Source organism: Cygnus atratus, chromosome Z (assembly GCF_013377495.2).
Source record: "Cygnus atratus isolate AKBS03 ecotype Queensland, Australia chromosome Z, CAtr_DNAZoo_HiC_assembly, whole genome shotgun sequence".
Taxonomy (NCBI): domain Eukaryota; kingdom Metazoa; phylum Chordata; class Aves; order Anseriformes; family Anatidae; genus Cygnus; species Cygnus atratus.
This window is the reverse complement of record NC_066396.1, coordinates 78,853,751-78,875,390: the sequence shown is the minus strand read 5'-3', so window position 1 is coordinate 78,875,390 and position 21,640 is coordinate 78,853,751.

Here is a 21,640-nt window from a genome sequence, read left to right as displayed (position 1 = left end):
TCCACTAACACTGAAAGACAGCATAAACAATATTGAAAACCATGTGTTGATTTCTAGAGCAGACAACCATTTTTGAGAGTGTGCATGTGATCATTCCAGTAGCTAACTGTAAGCAGGTAAACTCTTGTTGACTCAAAGACGTTTACATATATAGCAACTAGAAAGCAAGGAGCAGAAAAAATATTTGGATGATTTTTTTTTTTCAAATTATTTTTCCAGCAGAATTTGGAAAAAAAAAATAAAGTTAGAGAACAGAGGTGAGTAGTTCTGATCAGTGTAACAAAGAATCATAGAAACATTAAGGTTGGAAAAGACCTCCAAGACCTCTGGTCCAACCATCACCCTGCTACCAATGTCACCCACTAAACCATGTCCCTACACACCAGGTCCAACCTTTCCTTGAACACAGAATCACACAGAATCGCAGAATCATCTAGGTTGGAAGAGACCTCCAAGATCACCTAGTCCAGCCTCTGACCTAACACTAACAAGTCCTCCACTAAAGCATATCACTAAGCACTACATCTAAACGTCTTTTAAAGACCTCCAGGGATGGCGACTCAACCACTTCCCTGGGCAGCCCATGCCAATGCCTAACAACCCTTTCAGTAAAGAAGTTCTTCCTAATATCCAACCTAAACCTCCCCTGGCACAACTTTAGCCCATTCCCCCTCGTCCTATCACCAGGCACGTGGGAGAATAGACCAAGCCCCACCTCTCTACAGCCTCCTTTAAGGTACCTATAGAGAGCGATAAGGTCGCCCCTGAGCCTCCTCTTCTCCAGGCTGAACAGTCCCAGCTCGCTCAGCTGCTCCTTGTAAGACTTGTTCTCCAGACCCCTCACCAGCATCGTTGCCCTTCTCTGGACTCGCTCGAGCACCTCCATGTCCTTCTTGTAGCAAGGGGCCCAAAGCTGAACACAGTACTCGAGGTGCGGCCTCACTAGAGCCAAGTACAGGGGGACAATCACTTCCCTAGTCCTTCTGGCCACACTGTTTCTCCTACAAGCTAGGAAGCTGTTGGCCTTCTTGGCCACCTGAGCACACTGCTGGCTCATATTCAGCCGATTGTCAACCAATACTCCCAGGTCCTTTTCAGCCAGGCAGCTTTCTAACCACTCATCTCCCAGCCTGTAGCTCTGCTTGGGGTTGTTGCGCCCCAGGTGCATGGCCCAGCACTTGGCCTTGTTGAACTTCATACAGTTGGCTGCAGCCCATCGCTCCAGCCTATCCAGATCATCCTGCAGAGCCTTCCTCCCCTCGAGCAGATCGATACACGCACCTCACTTGGTGTCGTCTGTAAACTTACTGACGGTGCACTCGATCCCCTCATCCAGATCATTGATAAAGATATTAAAGAGAACTGGCCATAATACTGAGCCCTGGGGGACTCCACTAGTAACCGGCCTCCGACTGGATTTAACTCCATTCACCACAACTCTTTGGGTCCCAACTCCCCAGCCAGATTCTAACCCAATGAAGCGTACACCAGTCAATACAGTTTGCGTATTCTCTCAGCTCTCAACTACAGCCTGCACCTCCCTACTTTCCTAAGTATCTAGACATTGCCAACCAAAAAGAAGCCTAAAGAAGTCTTCCTTAAAAATTGTACAACAGGAAGGAAGTAGTGAAAGTGAAAGCTGACATCAGACCATAGGTTAAATCTGCCCTAGAACTGAAAAACACACAATGACATTGCCAACAGTTTATAGGTGGTATACTTTAAATATTCTCTAAAACGTTAGTAACTAAAGAAGTACATGTTAACTACTTTTGTCAATTTCATATTATATTATACTAGACAAAAGCAATTTCTCTTCAGATTATTTTAAGATGATCTCTAATGTCACTTACATAGGAATTCAAATGTGCAGGAGTATTCCTTGAAGAGGATTTTTAAAAGGGATTTAATTAACTGAAGAAAAAAAAAAAAAAAAAAAGGCCTTCCACTGAAGATATTTAAAATGTGATTGCTAGGAAGCTGTCCTTTTATTTTGTGTCATATTTTCTCTCAAGTCTACTAAGAATAATGGCCACTTGTATCTCTAATGAGCATTGTAACAGTTTACCTTTCTATGTGACTTCTTTTAAAACATTTTCTTTATTCTATAAAATGTTAACTTTTACACTGAGCTAAACTCCTTTAGAAATTGTAATTTTAACATAGGAATGAAAATGTGCAATTAAACCATCTAAAGCCAAAAATGTCCATGTGTAGGTGTACTAGCAGATAATTTGGTATCTTAAACTAAAGAAAACAAAACTTCTATCAACAGCTGATGTCAAATTAATAGGAGGAGGAATTGTCACACATTTTATAAATGAAATAGTTTTATAATAGTAATAAAATATGGAACTTTTAATATCCTAGTGTTTTGTTTCACTAGAAATTATTTAATTTTGCAATGTATGAAATAATTCAAATATTGGATTTGGCTATCATGAACTTAAAATAACGATATTAATATCTTAGACCTACTTTTGATTTGTGCTACTTTCATTCAAGCTTCATAGTTAGTCAAGATTGTACAAGAACATCTGAAAATTAGTGAAAATAAGTGAAACTCATTATTGTTGTTGGACCTGTTATATTTGCAAGGGCAGATTTCCCTCTACCTTATATATACATTGATTCTCTATTTCCATTTTAGGGGATATTTTTCAAACAGAAAGTGGAGAAAATTAAGACATGAAATCAAACAGAGAACAAATTTCAAGATTTATTTCCTAGGCATTTCAAAAGAAACTGCTGACTGAACTACCACACACATGACATAAACAGGATTAGTTCTGTGGCGTAGTATAATTTTAAGTAGTACCATTGCAAAGTCCTCCTTGATAACTACACTTTTGTAGAATTATCCATACGGAAATGCTGTGATGAACTTCCCATACCACCATAAATTTTTTAATTATTCTCATTGTTTAGTGTTCCAAAACTTCTTTGTAGGAAATTACGTTCAGACAAATCTACCATACAGTGCTGTTCCTTGAAGTCTACTCAAACCACAGTTGGTAGTAACAACTCTCTAAGTCAGATAATCTTTTTGTCTTGGGCACATACTCAGGAAATGCAAAATATCTGACTGAAGAACTTGTTCTATTGCCCTGCTCTCAGCTCTAGTGCTATATTTGCAACTGCTATAGTGCAAACTCACAACTACTTCCTCCAAATCTCTTATCCAATCAATTTCAGAACTACAGTCTCAATGAATTCAAATGCATAAGACACCGATTCCTGGAACGTAACATATATTTACCCATACTTCTTCAGCTCATAACAGAAGAGGAACTTCTAAATGCATTAGCTAAATCATGTGCCATTTTGATAGTAAATGTTTACTTTCAATTTGTTAGCACATGTTGATGTAAAAATGAGACATGACAAAAATCAATTAAAGGCTTTCTGAGCACAATAGTTGAGAAATATTTACACACTTTTCCCAAATATGTAATTAGGTATTCAGATGAAGTTAGGGTGAAGACTGCTCTGAATTGTTGTCAATACGTTGAATATTTCTACCTAATCTTAAAAATCTCTGTGGTCATTCAGCCACAGTTCTCAGATAGCATCAGATGGTACTGTAGTTTAGAGTCTTAATTAGTGATTTTCCTCCATGGAAAATGACCATGTTTCACAAATAGAAGCACTGTTTCCAAAATATTCGAAATATTTATTTTCATTGTATGTTATTCCTGTATTTATTTGTTTATTTGATTTATTTAATCTGCAATTCACTGAAAGGAACAAAAAAAAAAAAAAAAAAGACAAAAAAGGGCAATGATTTGGCCGATTTGGATTGGGTAGGCAGCTAAGTTCCACCTCAGCTGCTCTCTCACTCCCCCTCCTCAAAGGGAAAGGGGGAGAAAATACAATGCAAACGGCTCAAGGGTTGAGATAAGGATGGGGAGATCGCTCAACAATTATCATTAAGGGCAAAACAGAGTAGGGAGATAGTAAGATGTAATGCCTGTTACTGACAAGCTAGAGAAGTGAGAAACAAAGGAAAGAAACCAAAAACACCTTCCCCCTATCCACCCTCTTTCACCTCCTTCCCCTGAGCGACACAGGGGAATGAGGGAGTGGGGCTGCAGTCAGTCCCTGAGGCTTCATCTCCACTGCTCCTTCATGGTCCCTCTCTGCCCCTGCTCCACGTGGGGTCCCTCCCATGGGATGCTGTCCTTCCCAAACTGAGCCTGCAGGGTCTGCCCACAGGCAGCAGCTCTTCAGGAACTGCTCCCACATGGCTCCATACCACGGGGTCCATCCATCCCCCAGGAGCAAACTGCTCCAGCACGGGTCCCCCATAGGCGGCAGCTCTGCCCTAGACCCCCTGCTCCTGCGTGGGCTCCTCTCCACAGGCTGCAGCTCCGGCCCAGGGCCTGCTCCTGTGGGGGCTCTCCATGGACCGCAGCCTCCTCCAGGCCACATCCACCTGCTCCACTGAGGGCTCCTCCACAGGCTGCAGCATGGAGATCTGCTCCATGTGGGACTCATGGGCTGCAGGGGGACAGTCTGCTCCACCGGGGGCCTCTCCACAGGCCGCAGGGGAACTGCTGCTGTGTGCCTAGAGCACCTCCTGTCCTCCTGCTGCACTCACCTTGGCACCTGCAAGGCTGTTTCTCACTCCTCTCTCTCTCCCAGCTGCTGTTCCCCAGCAGTTTTCTTCCCTGTCTTAAATAATGTTCTCACTGAGGTGCAAACAACGTCTCTTATTGGACCGGCTCTGGACAGCGACGGGGCCGTTATCTAGCATGGGGTTGCTTCTGGATTCTTCTCACATAAGCCACCCCTGCAGGCCCCTGCTACCAAAACCTAGTCACATAAACCCACTACAAATGTGTAGTGCTGTTGCACTTTTTTGTGAGAAGTTACTTCTCTCAAATTCAAAAAAGTACTATTCAAATATGGTAGTAATAAAATAAGAAAAATCCTAGCTTTCTTCCATGCTTGGTTTCATACTAATTGCAAGGTTTTGAACAGGTCGTATATTAGCCTACAGCTGTTTCCCTACCTTACAGCTGAAGCTCACCTTCTGGAATTGCCTTATGAAATTGCTTATAATTAGCTCTTTATCATTGACTATTGACACTGTTGTCAACTCCTTTGTTGTAGTTTTCTTTCCTCAATTTTAGGTTATTCTTTTTCCTCTTCCTCCTTCTCTCTTTCCACAGGGTGCCTCAGAATGTCACTCAGTTGGGATGAAAGCAGAAATAGTTATATGACCATTTTAATGACTGTTTTAAATCATTTCTGTTTAACACAGCACTCTCGAATACACAAATGTCTTTGACTAGAAGAATCTGCAAATATAGAAGAATCTACAAATAAGAATCAAAAATGTCCTTTTGCAGAGTTACAATGAATCTGAAGAATTTTTTGTTAATAAGATTACTTTCTCCAACAGATAACACAGACACACACAAATAAAATAACATAAAATAAAATAATAATATAATAAAATAAAATAACATAACATAAAATAAAATAATAAAATAATAAAATAAAATAAAATAAAATAAAATAAAATAAAATAAAATAAAATAAAAACAAGCACAACTATTGTAATGCTGTGTAATGAAGTAACCAGGACAGAAGAAAGAAGCTACAACTTGCTAAATCATTTCCCTTTTCTCAAGCATTATGACTAAACTACAGTAAACCCTCTATTGCTTGGATACGCCCCAGAATTAGAGGCCAAGATAAAGTCTATTTGAACATGCAATTCAGAATCTCTTAGCCAAATGGCAGTGCGTTACCTCCTCAGTAATGAACTATCCTTTGGCTCTGTAATATGAGAAAATATTTTAAATCTGGTTCTTGAGAAAAGACTGTAGGAATTTTTACTTCTACATTCAATCATCTATAATATTTTTGATTTTTGCAGAGGACAGTTAGTATAATATTTCTGTAGCACTGCCAGTGTGTTAGCTGATGCTGATGAAAAATGGAAGGAGAGGAAAAGGGTGTGCATTCCAAAACAGAGAAACTGACAGTAAAAAGCAAAAATAAAATTAAAATAAATAAATAAATAAATAAAATAAAAAAGGTTATTATGGAAAGGGAAATGATTGTAAGATGATTGTGTGTCATGAATAGAATGTAAAAATAAAATTTAATGTTCATTTGAAGGGACTTTGCCATTGTCTTCTCCTAATTATTAAAAAATATGGATTAAAATAAATTTGTTGGTGTTCATATGTAGCATCAGTTAAGACTTCTCTATATTCACACTGACCTGTGCTAATAAAATATATGCTTATATCACTTCATGCCTATTTGTATGCTTATATCACTTCATGCCTATTGATAGCATCCTTTTTTATGGTTGGGTGTCAGGGAGGGGAAATTAATTCAATGTTTTATATGTGTTTTCTGTTTCTTTGCCTCTTTTTGTATGTGTTTTCTGTTTATTCTTTATATATATGTATGTATATATATCTTTTAGACTTTATTGGTGTGACTATTTCTGTCCATATAGATCACAAACTCATAGTCTTGAGAAAATGACTAAAATAACTGATTACAAGTATACAAAACAAAAACTAGCTACATATACAAAACTTGAGTATTCTCATTGTTTTCAGCAATGAAGTGCAATATGATAAACAGACAACCCAGTATGTAAATCTAAGCATACATCTATTTTCTTTGTCAAGACAGGGTCCCGATAATGTCCTTTGATGGAAACAGTTGTCACAATCCTCCTTTGGCATGTATTCATGGAAAAGAAAAAAGAAAAAAAAAAGTATTCTTAATATACCTTATGTGTTTTGCACTTTAAAATGTCTTAAAGTACCTCCATCTGCACTATTTTATACATGAAATAATATTTCATACATGCATGCTTACTCTTGCTTATTTATTCTCTTGGACTGAATAAAGTAAAAATTACGTCTGCTAAGAGAGGAAAAAAAAAAAAAAAGACATTTAAACCAACAAGATGTTGTATGACCACAGTTATTTCCACTATAATAAGTGCATTAGTTAGTTGTATGTGAAAAACAAAACAAAAAAGGCATCATCTTGAAGGTTTATTGTTATAAATGTATATACTGTGACTGAATTTCAACCAGTAGTGCTTTATGTGAAGAATGAATTAGTTCCATAGTTCCGTTATTATGTATTCAACTAACATTGTAAGTCAAATGAAAAGAATTTGTATTTACAATTTATTTTACATTGTTGTTTGCATACACATGATGTGGGAAAATTAAAAATCATTCAGCCGAATAGTGCTCTCTGTGTGAATGAACTAAAAGAAATGTAACTGTTTTGTTGGGTTTGGGGGTCTTTTTTGTTTATAAAATCTTAGAGAGATCTCATTTAACAAGTAAGACAGCTTAGTCATGTCTCAAGTGCCAAGTTTTCGTGACAGAAGAAGGATCTAACAAAAAGGCCATTAGCTAAATTGAATCTTTGTGTTGTAGGCAGCTTGCTTTTGCTTTTTTCAGTCTGAACTTTGAAAATCTTGCCTTGAGCTGCATTTTGCAATTCATGTAAATGGTTTATAGCTGTGCTCACACTGCAGTCTTTCCAGGCAGCAGCACGTGTGTGAAAGTTTGTGTATGTATAGTTGTGGGGGAGCATTTCAAGAAAATCCTTCCATTTACAAGTAAATTTTGGTCAACAGGTTCTGTCAGATTTAGTATTTTCACTGTGATTTTTTTTATAATAGAGAAAGTCTGATTAACCTTCTATGTACCTCTGGGTAAACTTTCAAAGATGAATATTTAATCTTTATCCACAGTATGCAAAAATAGAAAGATGTACATCCAGCATAGAAGCATATTCTTCTGCATTGTTCCAAAGCAGTTCCCTTCCAAATCATGGCCATGTGATATTGAGAAACTCTTATTTCACAGTTTTCATTTATGAAGAAACATATTATTTGATTTCTTGAAACAATAAACTTACAGACAGTTGACAGAAGAGAAAGTTTTTCAGACATACATTTTTGGATAGCTAACTCCCATAAAATGTAAAAACAGTCACATCAGACTACTCAATTAAACTTAGCAGGTTTGTTAAGATGGGTTACAAATCCTCTCTCTTTCATAAGTGAAAACAATCTGTAGATTATTCAAAATCAAGTTAAATGAAGAAGCTGTGTTTCTATACATCTCGTCCTGAAGAAACCAGGTGTTAACCAACTCTTTATAGGTCAAAACCTGGGGTGACATATGGTACAGTGGGAAGACGACACTCACCTATTGTGGCAGTATAGCGTTACCACTTTGCTATATGAAGTCAGACAAAACACACCACACTTCTAGTCCCAGACCTGCAGCCCCATGGGTCTCATAAAAAACATGGAATGGAAGTCATCTTGAGGAGATAGACAGGAGAATAGGAAAAGACAAAACTTCACATTTTCCTCTTCTTTTCTAGCACATCCCATATGCAATTGAAAGACAGGTTCATACATATATCTATATATACATATAGATATATATACTGCTCATATTCCTATATATAAGCAATACTACTACAACCATGGCAAAGAAAAGGAGATTAGACTATCTTATCACAAGTTTGATTTGAATTTTAAAAAGTATTTGAATACCTCATTCTCTGTGAAACTCTGACCCTGATCATTATCCCAGCAATAGGTGAAGATGAAAACTAATGTCCTCAATACAAAATCCAAGAAGTTCCTGAACCTGAAAGTACTTTTCAGCAGTTAACTGGAATATGATTAAATCTTTATGTTAGGTTAAATGGTGAACAATTCTCCATATTTTTAAGGGAACTTTTACATCAACAAAGATAACAAAGAGATTGAAAGGCTTGATTGGCAAACACAAAATTAAACACATATTTCTGGTGTATTATATAAAATCATTTACAATGAAAAAATAAATTACAGTAATTACTAGCATTATATTAAATAAAGTCTTAAAGACTGTTCATATTTAATATATTATTATATCATTTTTTACACAAATTCATATTTGCTGTATATATTTTTGCATTCAATAGCAGCTGCTCGTGTAAAATGATATTTCTGTAGACAAATGGTGTTGTGCTAGCTTTGGTTGATGATATAAATTTAGTTTTCCCTTTACTCAGAGAACCTTATTTTGATATATAAAGAGATAAGAACAGATCTTACTTGTTAAGAGTATGTTAGCTATACATTACGAGTACATCATGCAGAAGTGTTATTATCATCCTTTACTTGATTTATTCCAAAATATTCACTCGTTCTTTCAGAACTCTGACAAAAAGTGAAATTAACTATTTAGAAAAGTAGTTGGCTATTAAAAAACAGATAGTTAACTTTTTAACTATTACCTTTTAACTGTTGCTAATTATTGAGATTTTGGAATATATTCTCTCCAATATTATTAACAGAAAGCTGGGGAAAGGATAACTGTTTCTCCATTTTTTTTGAACAGCTGTTCCTACAGTACATATAAGTAACTACAACCCTTCTAAGGGTGCTGTTCTGCTGTCATTGAAAACTTATCTTTTTGAAATTGTTTTTCTCCTCCTAGTAGCAGTTGGATAAATTAGGATATTACAAAAGCCATCCAAGTTTTTGGTCCTATTTAGCACCGCTGTCTGAGATCATGGTGCTGAGCTGGCAATGGCCAGGATAATAACGGAAGACTTTAATTCTGAATCATTTAAAAATACTTTTTATCTAAGAAAACTTTTTATTATCATGCCCTGTAAGCCACATTTACACTACCAGAAGTCAAAATTTACCTGAAGCTGAATTTGCTTTAGCATGACAGTGTATAGTTGACTGCAAATTATTAATGTCAGGCTGCCAAACAATGCAAAAGGTTATTATTATTATTATTATTATCATCATCATTTTTTACTATGATGTACACATGTGATGAAGCTAAGATTGTCGTGTTAAAGCCCATTAACCGATATGGGTCCAGTTGAATTCAGAATACTGAACCATGACAGTCACAGATTCACCAGTAACATAATACGCCTCACTCTAGTCGCGTTCAATGAGAAATATCATGGCTAGGAACAATGCAATTAAGTGCTATTTATTACAGCAACAGGTACACAGGTTCTTTGGATTGCTGGCGATAAATTTCTACAAAAGCAAGCTAGCATGCATGAAATACACAGGTACACAGCCTGGCTATTAATGCATTAAAAAGGCACAAAGACTCTATAGAGATTTCTGAGTTTCCCAGGGAGGCACTTGATATAACCAAATGTTCAAATCTTACCCAAAGGTATCCCAGTGTGGGAGGGAAGAGAGACTCAGCCCGTGAACTGATCCTAGAAGTCACAATGGTATCTTCCCTCACATTCCATCTCTCCTAAGCCAATTTATATTATTTTCTATCTTTTAGGTGGAGCTTGAGTGACTCTAGTCATGTGTATCTTGGTTATGATTGGTGAAAAGTTTTCTCACTTTCATTTAATGTATAGGCTCCAAGAAATTCAGAGTGCATGCTCAGTGAGGGATGGTTGTACCTTGGAAGTGGGTAACTTTTGGGATGGAAGTGTGTTTTGGTATTATAATGATATTCTAACAAGCAAATGTTCACTAGAGTACAGCATTTTGTCATGTAAACATGACAGGTCATTGGCTCAGGGTAGCAAATGTGCAGCTTATTGGTCTCTGTGTGCACAAGAAAAATCAAGTTCCCATCTTGTCACAGAGTCTAGCCATGGTGTCCCCACTCCATCCTCCACTCCATACCATTCCTTAGAGTCAGCACACCAGCTTCCCCTAGTGCATTAGCATCTAAGTTTGGAGGCCTAGGGAATGCTTAAGTAGTGCAGCTACACTCCACCCTGAAAGCTTCTTCAATGTTGTATATTTTCTTTAAAATGCGAATATTAGTTTGATTTTCCTAGGCACCTTAGGCAATTATTCCACAAAGATAAATTCTTCTTCTTTCTGTTCAATGGTTTCTTTGGCTCTAGATCACCAACTATTTATTGTAACATTTTAAAATATTTTCCATCTTATTGTCTTCTAAATCATTTTCTTACCGAAGATGGTCTCTCAATAGGAAAAAAATACTGCAGTTGTGTAGATCATGAAAGAGTCATTAGAAGATGCAAAGGATGGTGAAAACAGGAGTAAGAATGTCATACCACGTACGTATCAGTAAACGAAGAAGTGTATAAACCCTGCATGACAGATACTGACAGATACTGGTGATGAGAACTGACAGTTCTCTAAAAATTTAGAGAACTAAGGGTGCACAGCATTGATTAAAATTAGGTCATGTTTATTTTACTTACCCTGCAAATCTTACAATCCTTTCAAAAAATGATAGTTTTTCATCACTGAAGAAATTTATCAGAAAACCATTTTCCTCAGCAAAAGCTGATTGAGAATAAAGGAATATGTAGGACAGATGATTATTAAGAAATATCAATCAGAAGAAAAATTCTTTATTTCACTTTTGATAACCTGGGAATAATAAAAAATAGCAGTTTAATGTTATTGTTGAATATTGATGGGGAACAGGAGACATTCTGTAAATTTTTAAATCTTGTTAATAAAAACATTGAGATTTTTATTTTTCTTGTTTTCATATGTGCCATTAACAGTTTTAGTAGACACTTCTAGCAGACTCAATAAATAATTAAAAAATATATATCTTGTGATTCAATGGCTGTTGGGTCAAATTCTTAAATGGTATCAGATGCAGCTAATATAGGCATTCATCATTTGAACCACTATAATTTGTTTGGGAATTTCACAGAGAAAGGCAATGGAATACAATGAACTTGGAGTTGGAGGCCTGTAGTTAGCAGTGTCCCCCAGGGGTCTGGGTCCAGTCCTGTTCAACTTAATTATCAATGACCTAGATGATGGAACAGAGTGCACCCTCAGCAAGTTTGCGGATGACACAAAACTGGGAGGAGTGGCTGATACCCCAGAGGGCTGTGCTGCCATTCAGAGGGACCTGGACAGGCTGGAGAGATGGGCCATGAAGTTCAAGAAGATGGGCCTCATGAAATTCAACAAAGGCAAGTGCAGGGTTTTGCACCTAGGGAGGAATAACCCCAAGCACCAGTACAGGCTGGGGGCTGACCTGCTAGAGAGCAGCTCTGCAGACCTTGGAGTCCTGCTGAACAGAAGGCTGACCATGAGCCAGAAATGTGCTCTTGTGGCCAAGAAGGCCAACAGGATCCTGGGCTGCATTCAGAAATGTTGCCAGCAGGTCAAGGGAGGTGATCCTCCCCCTCTACTCAGCCCTGGTGAGGCCACACCTGGAGTATTGTGTCCAGTTCTGGGCTACACAGTACAAGAGGGATGTAAAACTATAGGCTGCCCAGAGAAGCTGTGGATGCGCCATCCCTGGAGGTGTTCAAAGACAGGTTGGACGAGGCCCCAGAAAACCTGGTCTAGTGGGTGGCATTCCTGCACGTCAGGGGGGTTGGAACTAGATGATCTTTAAGGTCCCTTGCAACCCAAGCCATTCTGTGATTCTATGAAAATAGAACAAAACAAAATTCAGTAGATAGCTGTGTAACATAGTAAAACATCTGCACTTCTAATAACGATATTTACGATATTATTTTTTTAAGTGAAAAATTACAGAATTTATGATTTTTTTTAATTTTTCATAATAATAACATTAATTCTGCTAATCAAAATTAAATATAAACTTGCTAATATCATTTTAACACCATGTCTTCATATGAGCCTTTATATTATGAAAACCTGCCAAATATTCTTAGATTTCCTTTCCTAATATCTACTCTCAGTAGTTAGTAACTACCTAATCCATATCAAATATAACAGTAAAACAGTGTGAAATCTTGGTTTGTTTGTTTTTAAGATGGCTGTATGCCTTTGCTTTTAGAAATATTGAATAAATAAACAGACATGGCAGTAAAAAAAAAATCTTTCTTTTTTTTTTTTTTTTTATTGTGAAACATGACCTAGCAACACAGAGGAAGAGCAATGAGAATATTTTATTGTAAATACAATGTGATTTTATATTTGAAATCTTTAAGCAGCCTAAAACAGAACAAAATTACAATTTACCACAAAATTATTTATTTTTTTCCAAAGGCAGAATTTCCCACATTCCTCCAGTAACTGGGCAGCCACCTATTCTTCTTTTTCACTATGTCTTTTTATTTAACATCAATAACTGCTTACCATGACCAGAGACTGAAAGACTTCAGTGTACACAACATCTGGATGGACTTTAACTTTTCTAGTTTTAGCCACATTTTCTAACCTAACACAAAGTTTAGTTCTGGCAAAGAATTTAGACAGGTGGTTTTATGTATAATGAGGCTAATGTTTTCAAGCTTGAGCCAAACATACATAGACATACAACTTCTGTGAGGAATAGTGTTGACCTGCAAAAAATGTGTTTGTGGTTTGCTGGTGTCTATATACATTATAGTTTGTAAAGATGAAAAATAAGTCACTCCTTTTCCTAGTGAATTTAAAGGAGACAATGTATTTCAGTTATCACCAGGTTGAAATCCTTTATTTTTTTCTAGATTCTTGGGGCTTTTACTAATCTTAATTTTCATATTACGGAAAACATCGCACATGCTCTAAGAGTAGTAATATTGACAGAGATATGCCACGTAATTTATTAATGTATTTAATCTACTAATTATATTCTACATTAAAATCTTATTTTCAACCCCCAAAAATACTCTTCAGCTGAGCTTTTTGGGGAGTTTCCTTGTTGGTTTGTTTGTGAGGGAATTAAGGGCAGGAAGTGTAAGAACAAATGTTTCAGACACATGAGTAGGGGATGCAGCTGAGCAGGGAATAAAAAAAAACAAACAAACCAAACCAAACCAAACAAACAAAACCAATTGAATATGTTCCAAAGAATTGTAGAGAAGTAAAAATATATTTGAATATTACCAGCAGGGACTCAAATAAAGGGAATCAATTCTATGCTGAATTGTTTAGAATCCATTATTTCTCTAGTTGTTGATTATGAAAGAACATTTAACACATTTACTATTTTTGTTGAACTGTTCTTCAAAAACAAATTTTTGTCGCTGCAAAGGAATAAAATTTTTATTAGTGGTTATCCCATTAAATGTCTGTTTGAATTGCTTTAGCTTTACAATGAAATCTTTCCTAATAAAAGATTTAGTATTCAGAGTGTAGTGGGTCTGAATATTTAGATTTTCTTACTCTCAGTATCTCATTTTTCCTTTTGATACCGGGATAGATATGTTCTATATTCTATGTTTCTATGGTTCTAACTAGTCCCAGAAATTCTGTAGAGAGGCTGCTAGCTAAGCTATTAAATTATTTCCTATTTGAAGGCGCTGCAGGACCAGTTACACTTTTATGTACATTTATTGATCCCGTTAGCCTTCTAAACAATTTTCCAAATGTCCGAACTGTAATGCAATAAGAGATCTGACTTGCTGGAATAAAAAATAAATAAATAAATAAATAAAAGAGTACAAACTGGACTTTAAGATACATTTATCAGAAAGCACATGCAAAAAGAGAAGAATCAAAAATTCCTGAAATACATTTAAGTATTGTAAAAAAGCAAATCAAAGCAAATGTTTCCACACATGTATGAAAGGATATTTGGAAGGAAGACCATGACATCCATTTTTAGGTCAGACCTATATGCTGCCAACAAAAGATAAAAGCTTTGCTGTCAATTCCCTAATGAAAAATCTCTGCTTCTGACCCTGAAGTTTCTGCAAAGCTGGTAATATGCTTCAAAGCTCTTCAGTGTGCAACTAGTCAGGATTTTAGATGCTGCTGAAATGTTTCGTGTGTATTCTGTGGAAAAGCCTTTTTAATAAAACTGGAAGCAGAGAGGGAAATGCAAGAGTATATCTCTGGGTTTCTGTGGAGTTCAGTTCCTATGGGCCTAAGCTGCACAGGGGGAAAAAGAGGATCTATCTTTGCTTCCATGGAAGTAATTCTCTGCCTCTCGTGCATTTCCACTCATGGTTAGGAGGTCTCAGTAGGTATTATAAAGACCTTGGAGCCTCTTCAGGTGCCATAATCAATTCTTCTGGGATTTTGCAGCCCCACCATGATCCTGAAAGCACAGTCACTGGAGCTGTTGTCTACAAGATATGGCATAGTTCCTAATCTTAAATTAGAAAAGCAGAGGTGTGATATGCCAATATGCCAACCTGTAGTACCCTATTCGATGCAAGGAATTTTAGTAAAATGTCAATTATGTGTTTACCAGAGCCCTCAGAAAGGAGTAAGTGAAAGTCAGTAGCAGATGTATAACATTATGTTCACACATTCCCCTTCATGTGAATTTGTGCAGTCAAACTTGTCCTCACCACCATCCTCTTCCAAAAGTAACCGTTTCTTCTGTTCTTATAGTTATAGCTGCTTGTGCAATAGCTCCTGAGTCTCTTTCAATCCAAATACCTAGTTTAACAAAGACTTAGTCTTAAGATAAGCATAAAAAAAAAAACACAAATAAACAACAACAACAACAACAAAACAGTTAAGTGTGTTGTGCAAGAACACAAGAACTGACAAAAAACAGTTTGCAATCAAACCTAAGTCTAGACCAGTTTCTTTTAGAGACATGGGTATAATAGCACAGTCAATGCTGATGCAGAGGGAAGGTACAATACCTCTCAGCTGACCTGGAAGGTGCCTTTCATATCTGTAATGTGTACCAGACTGCCTCTAAATTCACACAAGCTGCAAAGGTTTTGTTTCCCAGTCATTAATATTTCCATATAAAAAAGCAATCCCAGTTCCAAAGGAAATATATTTGTTCTGTATTGTTTTAAATCACAGATTATGAGGCTTCTCAACCTGCTTGCCCTCTCACACTCTTTGTCCAGCAACTACACAGCTGTGGCAAAGACTTGTGTCATGACAGCAACAGCCAGAACTCAAATCTTCTAGATAAACAGTTCCATAGCTATTTCACCTCAAAGCACCTCCTAAAATAAATAAATAAATAAATAAATAAATAAAACATCTTGACTTTAAGATCCTATGGTTTGATATAAAAATGAATGGCAATGAGCACAAGGGAGGAGAAATCCTACAAAATGTGCAATTTTGACCTTCAGTCATTTAAAGTCAATAAATGTAGACCCCTACTGTGGTGTTTTTATGAAGCTACATCTTTAGGGTAGAACGAAGCTTTAAGAACCACTTCTGAGTGATATAACTGATCATCATATCATGCTAGATTGAGCCAGAATTTAAGTGTCATGCTGGCAGCACTCTGATTGCATTGCTTCTGCTCTTACCTAGCTAACAGATGTCATTTTATGTCAGCAGGAGACTTTTCCACATCCTCTGGCCTATTTACTATTTCCAATTTGCATGTTGCCACTAGGCAAGACATTCACAAATATTTGATGAGCTTTCATTGGTAGGCTGCTGAAGCTCTGATTTCTCTGTCATTAGAGCTTAATATTGATTCATCTGGGATCTGGTCAGATGTGGAAAAGCACTGAGCTATACAAAAACATTTATTCAGAATAAATGCATTAAAAACAGGGAAAACACTAGAAGTCCATGTGTCCCTAACTTCTTGTAACCGTATCAGGCTGCATCTTGCTGACTGCAAAATTAATACTCGGACTGTGTACTGGAAATCAAAATGTCAACATGTATGCAGGAGCCAATGATATTAAAATTTCTCCTATACTTCCTTAAAACATCATTAAGATGGTATCTCATTTCTCAGGATTTAAACACACTTGATGTGTCTCTCTTTCGACAGGCACTGGCTACTGTAATGCCATTTGAGGAGATTTAGACATCATTCTGGTTCTGCACCAGCTTTTTCAATGTACAGCTGCTCAACTATTGACAACACCTAAACTAAATAGCCCCCAAACTACTATAATATCTCTTCCCTGACTGACAGCTCATCACAGGATTGATTTTGGCTGCAGGCAATTCTCCTCAGTGGCACCCTGCTGTGCTGTCTCCATGAGGCACGAGTTATGTCATTTAGCCATAAGTTATCTGTCATCTGTAGGATCCTTTCTGTAGTGACTGGGAAATCTGAGGTTACACCATCACAGTGAGTCATATGTAATTTCAGCTTTTTTTTTTTTTTTTATTCATTGCTAGGGTCATTTTAGTTGTGAGGGCATAGGCCATGGATTTAATTGCCTTAGTGGTTAATTGTGGATGTGGGACAGATTTATCCTCATTCTACAGCAATTCTTCCTGGATTATTCCTGGGGAATAGTAGTGTCTTTTTTTTTTTTTTTTTAATCAACCATAGCATCCTTACCTGGAATTCATTGAGCTGACGGAATTGTGAGACAGAGAAATAAATAAATCATCCTTTTCCATATTTCTATCCAAGCACTTCATTTCTACTGCTACTGTCTCAATTGCTTTCGCTTGCTCCCTAGTAGTTCAGCCTTCAGGGACCCTCTGAAACTTGCATGACAGCCCTCTGTTCTGTTTGGCAGCTCATGCAGTACTCAACACCTCCATGTAGCTCCTTTTACTTCCCTTCCTTTCTGCAGAATTTGATCTTTTTAAATATTCTTGGATGCCTTTCCACTGAATACAAATATAAATATTTAATTAAACTAATTATACTAACTAATGCTTTGGATTTATCTACACAGCTAATAAGAGGCCTGGAAAAGATATGGCAGTTACAACTCCTCACTCCTTTATTATTATTTTTTTTTCCTTCAGTTTCTGCATCAGTGTCTGGAAGTTTACATAAGCATTGAAATATTCAGTGAGATGTTACTGGCTTGAGGTAGCAATATGATTATAATGTATATGATTATAATGATGAGAAAGGATAAATTGTTCTGGAAGAATATGTAGTATCTAAAATGTCCACTTAAGAGACCAGTCTTTTTACCATGATTCCTGTCAAAATCAGAGTCTGGAATACTTTGAATATTCCTGCTATCTGACAGGAGAATAAAATTATTGTCTTGCTTGCTGGTGGAAGGTTAAATAGGAGGCATAGACATGTATTTTTGTCACCTCTCAGATGCCCATCTGCACAAGCTCAGGAGCACAGGGGCACAAAGGCAGATGGGAACCCAAATCTCATGTCTCAGTAGAGCCATCAGTCCCAGTGTCTGAACTTGAAATCCATCACCATGAGTATCTGTCTGCGATGTGAATGGCCAACCATGTAGATACATTTATATATGGCATATACATGTGCTCTGTCCATGCACCTGCTGGGAGTACATCTTCCGCTTTTGCAGCTGTTGGATCTGGGGACCTGCTGCTGCAGCAGCAGTAGCTTTGTCTCTCTTGGTTGGCTGGATCTGGCAGAAAATATTTTCCTCTAATAATTTTGATAAACATTTTAAGAAATCTCATAAATGTCTCATGCAAAGCTCTTAATATTCAGATTTAGTCTAACAAGTATGATTAATCATTTAACTTTCTGCCAGATTTTTTAACCTAATTCAAGAAGAAACAGGATATTTTTAGACCAATTTTTAACATCAGCATTACCTGTGCATAGAAATATGAAAAAAAAAAAAAAAAAAAAAAAAGCTAAGGAACTTAAGATTCATAGTGTGGCTTTCCATTATATGTTTCTTGCATTTTTTTTTCAGTTGAAAAAAATGTTTCTGCTTTCCAGTTACACGACCTTCTAATACCAGATTTTTGATGTAACATCAACTATAGGTAATATATGCCCTATCTGAAATTAGTCTGTGACACTGCAATGCTAGCACACAACTTTTCAACTGGTACAAATTGACAGTAGTATGACAGTTTCAAGGAGCTGCTTTCTATGACCTGAAACCTGCTTGCAAATCTCTAAGAATCACCCCAGAATCTACTACCAATTTAATATACCACATTGTTTATTTATATTTATAAAAAATTAAAGTATTAATTTACTCATTTCATGCATTAGTTTAGCCAATATTTTTATACTATGTAATTAAACTTCAGACCATGACATTATACCAAGAGAACTGAACCTACTCCATAGACAGTGGCAGAGATGTGAGGAGCTATGAACCACCAATTCTATATTCGAATGTCTTCAAAAAAATAAATAAATAAATAAAAGAGCATGCTGTTGGTTTTTTGTTTTTGTTTTTGTTTTATTTTTTTTTGCTTTTGTTTTGAAATCTGAAATCAAAATCATCTTCAGAGTGTTCTTCAGAGAATTTTGTTTAAGACCGTATACATGGGAAATTACACTGAATTGCAATTGTTTTCCAAATACAATAACATTTTTTACTAGCAACATCTGCCAACTCTGAGAAAAGTATAGGGGTTTTTGTTGTTGTTGTTTTTGTTTGTTTGTTTCTTTCTTTCTTTTGTGTGTGTGTGTTTTTGTTGTTTTGTTTTACCACTGGGGAAAAAAGAAAAAAAAAAGTTGGTATTTTCTATTTCTTTGTTTGTTTGTTTTGCAAGTAATGAACCAAATGTTTATGAAGTGTGAGTTAGGATAGTTTAACTGATAGTGAATATCATGCTATTTAGCCTTAAGCTCATCTTCAGTCTCCTTAAAACTCAACGTTTACACAAATGAACACTTTTTTTTTTTATTTTTTTAATTTAAATTAGTAGAATTCATGAAAATTTAAAAATCAGAGACCGTCCCCTGAACAGACAAGGAAATAAGGTCAATTTTAATTTAACACAAATATTATCTTGTAAAAGTTTTTGCACGACATAGTAACTTTTTGAGAACGTACCTATATTAGTGAAATTGCATGATCTCAGATGTTTAAAATATGTACAAATACATATCCACCATTATCAGATTTGACATTTGGTCCCTTTTGACACTGTAATCCCAAGTCTAAAAATTTAAAGGATTTTTTTTTTTTTAATGTGAAACCAAGAAATGTATTTTTTTTTTCCCCCCAACATAGACTTTCAGGTGAGAAGTATGTCATACAAGGCTATTCATTTTCTGAGTATCATTAAAGAAGTTGATTTAGTTTACCAAGTTCAAAACAAGGTACTGTTATGGTGTTTGGAAGAGGAAGGAAAAATAGGGATGACAAGAACAAAGAAAGGAAAATTCTTTTGAAATATTTTGTAAAGTGATCTTCTGTATGATCTTTCATAATCTAATGATAACTGTTATAGGAAAAAATATTAACTCTTCTAATATTACTGAAAGCTGTGAGATTATTTTTAAAAGAAGTTTTAAAGTAAAACTAACAAAGTATTATATCCTACTGCTCCAACTCTTCAGCATCTTCTCTCTGCCCGCCCAAGGAAATCATTCAAAGGTTGTGCAAGTTCCCATGCATAACTGGATTCTTAAATCTCTGTTCACTCAAAATTCCCTCTGAGTTTATACATGCCTTGATCTGACCTGTGAGAGTTAGAGCTGACTCTCATGACTCCAAATATCAGTATGAAGTCATATACTTATCATTTGAGTCTCTACTTCGTGAATTCTATTCTGATTTTCCATTGTCCACCTTTTCACCCATACAGAACATTATCATTTTTTCCTGTATTATTGTTTGGATTGTTTTAACCAGATTAGATTTGTAATGAAGTACGTATTGTAATATGCATGTGCAATCATGTACAGAAAAACATACAGCTTCAGCTGGATTTGAAAAATTCCAGACTTTCATTGTAGTAAAAATGAATATTAGTCAATTTCTTTTCCATGATGTTACCTTTAAGTTACTTTTAACCCAGTAAAATATTTATTTAAAAATAATTTAAAATGTTCAAATGCCTAAATATGTTGATACTTAAAAAAAAAAAAAATTAAAAAAAAAAATCTCCAGTGACTTAGTATCTTGACTGCATCTCTGTTGCTTTTTGGTTTGGTTTGGTTTGGTTTGGTTTGGTTTTTTTACTTCATTGAACCAAGCTCCCAGACAGAGGGAAATTTGACTGAACTCAAGCTGAATTAATACACTAGAAAATGTTTGGTTGTGACTGTTCTTACAATACTGTGCTCACTGTTCAGCATGCAGTAGTACATTGTAGTAGGGGTAGTGTGTTGTACTTATGGTAACATTGTAGTAACACTGTAGTTGCTGTAATATAGTAGCAATAGTGTAGTTACTATTATTACACTTGATTGTAAATTACCTGATAGCATTGTTCCAAGACAAGATATGTAATACTTTAGAGAAAGATTAACAGCTTCCTCATGTTACCAATTTTAAAACCATGAATACTAGTTAAGTTATGGCATGGAAGAATGAAGAAATACTTGACTATAACTTTTAAATAAAATGTGAGAAACAAAGTAAGTGAAAGCAGTTATTATTACAAGGATATATATAATAAGTATCTTAATCCGTTGGTCTTGTGATGGAAGATGAACAGCTTTGTTAGTTTGAAGTCCTGTTTCAAATGTTATGTGACATTTAACAATCAGAAATTGAACTGCCTTCATTAATATTTCATTAAACATAAAAAGTAATCAACATATTTAGACATTTGGACATTTTTAATTATTTTAAATAAATTTCTTGTTACATCAACTTGAAAAATTGAGTCTGCTGCCAGTGTGAATAAGAAAAGATAAAACTGTGAAACCAAATGAATTACAGGCATTGCTAATATAAGGGCTAGAACAGTCTTAGCATTTCCTCCCATGCCAGTAAACATGTTGATGTAGTTTGTTAACTCCATCTCTGATGAAAATAGATGTCTGTATCTATATCACATAAATCTTAATACATGTATAAGCTTCAGGGTGTACCCTATACATAGTTATTTGCAGTAGGGTCTTCCTTATGTTCTATC